Source organism: Hemiscyllium ocellatum, chromosome 25 (genome assembly GCF_020745735.1).
Source record: "Hemiscyllium ocellatum isolate sHemOce1 chromosome 25, sHemOce1.pat.X.cur, whole genome shotgun sequence".
Lineage (NCBI taxonomy): Eukaryota > Metazoa > Chordata > Chondrichthyes > Orectolobiformes > Hemiscylliidae > Hemiscyllium > Hemiscyllium ocellatum.
Window position 1 is genome coordinate 49041311 of NC_083425.1, and position 5187 is coordinate 49046497.

Genomic DNA, 5187 nt, shown 5'->3' on the forward strand with positions numbered 1-5187 from the left:
GTGTGGTGGTGGAAAGAGTCAATGTTTGCAGGTGTAGTGCAAATCCAGCAGGCTGCTTTGACCTGCATGGCGTTGAGATTCTTAAGTGTTGTTGGAGCTGCACCAATCCAGGTAAGTGGGGTGTATTCCATCACACTCCTGACTTGTGCCCAGTGGATGGTGAACCAGCTTTAGGGAGTCAGGAGGTAAGTTACCCGCTGCAAGATTCCTACCCTTTGACCTGTTCTTGTAACCACGTTATTTATAATGGTGAATCAAATGAAGGCGGGGGCTGGTGAGCTTCAGTGGTCACACCACTGACTGGCAAGAGATTAGATTCTCTCCTGTTGGAGATGGTGGGCAGGGAAAGAAGAAAAGCAAAATTCTATAATAGGATGCAAGCAGAAATGATATGTTGGTAAAACAGATGATGGTGCAAGGCCAAACTATATAATAAAAGGATAGTTCAGATTCCTCGTATCTGTAACATTTGACTTTTATCTACAGGAGCTGAAAATGTGTTGCTGGAAAAGCGCAGCAGGTCAGGCAGCATCCAAGGAACAGGAAGTTCGAAGTTTCGGGCATGAGCCCTTCATCAGGAATGAGGAAAGTGTGTCCAGCAGGCTAAGATAAAAGGTAGGGAGGAGGGACTTGGGGGAGGGGCGATGGAGATGTGATAGGTGGAAGGAGGTCAAGGTGAGGGTGATAGGCCGGAGTGGGGTGGGGGCGGAGAGGTCAGGAAGAAGATTGCAGGTTAGGAAGGCGGTGCTGAGTTCGAGGGATTCGACTGAGACAAGGTGGGGGGAGGGGAAATGAGGAAACTGGAGAAATCTGAGTTCTCGGCCTTTTGGCTCGGAATATGTGTAGTTTCTGTTCTTATCAGTTTAATCTCTGATATCTCCCGAAGGTGGGAGTGTTTGTTTTAAATGGATTTTTGGAGCAGGGAGATGGTTTAAGGGCTTGCTCTGTCCTCTCCATGTATCAGCCTGATATTGCAGTGTTTCCAGGAATGTCCTCGAAGATTTTATCTGCAGGACACAAGAGAAGTTAGCATTTCAAATGGGACCTTTCACAAGTGTTTAGGTTGCAATACTGCAGTCAGGTGAGCTCAGTCTTCCATCGGCCTTAATGTGAGGATTTATAACTATATCACGCCTGACCTGGAAACAACACCTTTTCCATTTGATGGACCTAAAAGATATATATTTCCTCATCATCATTAACACAAAAATCCCACCAAAAATAAGTAACGTAGAACTCATGCCTCAATCAATTCCCATTTGGTTAGTCGAACAATAGCATTTAACGTTAGTACATAGTAACAGACTGGTGTTGACATTATGCAAGATTACTAATACAAATCACTTGCTGTTTAGTTTCTTTGGGGTTTCAGTAAAAATCACGTAAAATGAGGACATTTTATGTGTAAAATAACTCATGGGCTTTTTATGTGCAATTGATCTTAGCCGCATCAACCCTATCCAGATCACTCAGCATTCTGTAAGTTTCAATGAGAACCCCTCTCATCCTTCTAAACCCCATCGAGTGCAAACCCAGAGTCCTCAACCTTTCCTCAAATGAGAAGTCCTTCATCCCCAGGATCATTCTTGTAAACCTCCCCTGGACCCCTCCAAGTCCAGGACCATCCTTCCTTAGATACAAGGCCCAAAGCTGCTCACAATATTCCAGATGTGGTCTGACCAGAACCTTATACATCCCAAGGTGGCTTAAATCGAGAAACCATCGCTATACAAAGGAGAATGGATGGGGTTGGGGGGAAGAGGTGATATAATCATATGTAGGTACTGCCTCTTGAAGCATTCTTAAACTAAGAGATGGGTAACTATTCATTCTACATTTTGAGTAAATCAATAAACAAAATCAGGCATAAATTCCACAAATAGAATTTGTCTTGTTTTGTCTCTTTGCAGGAGAGATCCCTCCCCTTGGTTGTTCAGTTTGGAAATTTACAGAGATGCGATAGTCTGCAGAGAAATTGTAAACATCACCTGACCATTGTCAGCCATCTTTGTAATCTTTCAGCAGCCATTTTAAAAGAAATTTAGTTCCAGAAGATTCCAAACTGATTAGAGATTGTGTTTCAAATTATAAATAATATATGCATCTACTGGTGTCACTTTAATAATTTTAGTCCAATAGTCAAGCACGCATTTGTGGGTTAGTTTATTCACAGCAGTAAAACACAATATAGGTTACAAAGCAGACATTAAATCAAACCAACTTCTTTGTTTGCAGCAAGTAAAAACATTGCAGACTAACTGACAGGCAGAGTTGCAACATTGCATACACACAGTGCATGCAATTCTTAAAGGCAAAGGCTCTTAAAGGCAAGGTCCGCATACAGCACTGGGCACAACATAGATAGGATCATTCATGAAACTGCTGAAGATGGCTAGGCTGGGGACTCTGCTCTGCGAAACTCCTGCAGCAATAGTTTGGGGCCATATGATTGACCTCTAACACACAACCATTGTCCTTTGTTCTTGGTTTGACACAAGGCCTCTGGAATGCAGATCTTTTGACTATGACAGGCATGAAGGCTGAAGGGCCTGTTCCTGTGCTGTTCTGTTCTATGTTCTAAGTTTGGACCAGGTTGTACCAGACTCTGGAGCTCAGTGGGCCTGGTGGGAGTCAAATTCAGCATCATTGAGCAGATTATCAGTGAGTAAATGCCACTTGATCGCACTGTTGACAACACCATCCATTACTTAGCCAATGATTGAAAATAGACTGATGGGGCAGTAATTTACTGGGTTGGATGTCGCCTTATTTTTGTTTAATGGGGTAATTTTCCACATCTGTCTGCAGTGTTGTGGCTATACTGGAACAGCCCAGCCTGGAGCATAGGCTTTGTACAGACTGGTTGATATTGGCACCCTTATCCTATATCAAATTTGCTACCACTTATCCTAAAATTATGATTTTTGAGGGAGGGGGAGTAAGTGCTAATCAGCTGGGGCTAACCATGTTTGACGTGCTGCCATGAAATGTTGTGGCTCTGAAGTCAATGTTGAGTACTCCTGGTGCAGCTCTGTCCCAATTAATCGGAACAGGAGGATATTGGGAAGCAGTAGGGTGGGGGAGGGGGTACTTGAATCTGTTATATTACTTAACTTTTCCGTTCGGATAAGGTCATTAACAGAGTGTGCAACAGGAGCAAGACAACATTCTCTTACTGCACAACTCCACTGTCATGTCTTGCTATGCTTTCTTGTTCCCTGAGGCTGACATCTCCCTCTAATCACAAGGAAAACTGTGAGCTCCGCCCACCTTGGGGACACTTCTAGAAGAGCAGCAGAAAATGTGCAAGGTCCAGTCAGCATCTACAAAGGCACCAGGCATCCATAGAAGGGAATTAGAGGGCTCCAGTTCTAGCACAGAGTTCTAAGAAATGACATGATTTCACACTGATAACTACGTTCATAGAAAGTCTGTGAAGCACCAGGTATTGCAGGTAACCAATGGGATGGGAGCCCTCACCAGAGGCCTGCATGGTGGGTCGTCAATCTTAAACAGGTTGGAAAGTGGTCTCACCTTGGCCATTCAATACCTCCTGTGAAACTCAGCAAAGTGTAGTCTGACTCATGGCCAACAGGCAAGAGTGGATGGGCAATGGGACAGAGGCATGGAGAAAAGCACACAGGAGTAATTTTTTAAAAAAGGGACTTAGGGGTTCACAAAGATTTCACTTGGAGATTTAACACTGTGTTAAATTGTCACGTTTCTGTTTAATGATCATAACCTTTATTTCGAAGCTCCATTGTTCCAACATTTCCACTGATGCCTTTGTCTTGTAACATGTGGGTGACAAGAGTAGAAGATGAGGAATGGTTGTCAGTGAGAGGGTGATTTGATTTATAATTGTCGGGTATACCTAACACGGTGAAAAGTTCTGTGTTGTGTGCAGCACTGGCAGATCATATTATACAAACATCATAGGACAATTGGACAGAGCGAGGAATACAAAGTTACAGCTTCAAAGAAGGTCACAAAAAGCTAGACCAACATTAGATGTGAAATTTGAGAGGTCCATTCAGAATCTGTTATTGACCGTGAGAATGAATTGTACAAGTTGCTTGGAGGCATACTAAATTCAGAATGGATATTTGCAGGGTCTGTGTCACCACAGATTAGCTAAGACTGGCATTACTGTGCCTACAAATTCCTGTCAGCTAAGTAGGTAGTTGCAGGTGACCACACCAGGCTCTTTGTCATTGTCTGCCTCCTGTTGTTCTTCCTGCTCCTCCTACCCTTTCAAAGATGCAGCACCATCCTTACCTTCTGCCTCTAGCAGCTGTCATTGCAGCTGTACAATGTTGGGCAAGAGGCAACATCCTGTTATCATTCTGGACACCCCTGTGGTGGGTACTGAAGGATGCCCCAGCACTGCCCTGGTACCTGGGTTGCACCTTCAGCATCTCATTCAGTGACACTTCGGGGGCTCATATGGCACTGTGGTTCAGTTGTATGGCTCCTCAAAAGTAACAGAAATCATGTTCTTGGGGGTTAGCCTTTGTCTCTCTAAAGCTATCTTGTTGATTTTATTTGGTGGAACAAATATCTGTTGTGGACTTGACTAGCACAGAACAAAGACATTATGCTTCCTAGGTGTCGTGCATTGGCATACATGGTGATCTTGGTAGTTACATAATTACAGGAGTGGGATCCCTTTTAATTAAAGAACTCTCCTGGCTAAATAAAAAAACTGAAAGAACTGCGGACACTGGGAATCAGAAATGAAAACAGAAAATGCTGGAAACGCTCAGCAGGCCTGGCAGCATCTATGGAGAGAAATCAAAGATAACATTTCGGATCCAGTGACCCTTCCTTAGAACTATATGCAGTCATTGGTCCTCTATAATTTCCCACGTGAATAAGAAGTGTATTTCTAGTTTAAACCTTAAAATGGTTCTTCTCTTGTTTTATCCCGCCATCTGCATCGAACCCACCCAACTACACTTGGAAGTTAAAATGCAACCCAAAGTAACCTTTGATGCAACAAATGTGCTGCAAATCGTATGCAGCAAGGTCCCAAAAAACAGTAATGTGATTATTTTTTAATGTAGCTGAATTATAACTAATGCAGGTAAGAAATTGTAGGGCAAAGTCCCTTTTTTATATCACATCACTGAATCTTTCTCATTTACCTGAGACAGCAGCTGAATCTTCCTTTTAATGTCACAACAT

General features: G+C 43.1%; 1 non-coding gene across 1 annotated transcript; it reads left to right on the top strand.

Annotated features, from left to right (window-relative positions):
- The first annotated feature begins 810 nt into the window (after positions 1 to 810).
- Positions 811 to 1001, top strand: LOC132828051 (U2 spliceosomal RNA). Its single transcript, XR_009646074.1, has one exon. It is a non-coding gene; the product is annotated as a U2 spliceosomal RNA (small nuclear RNA).
- The last annotated feature ends 4186 nt before the right edge of the window (positions 1002 to 5187 follow it).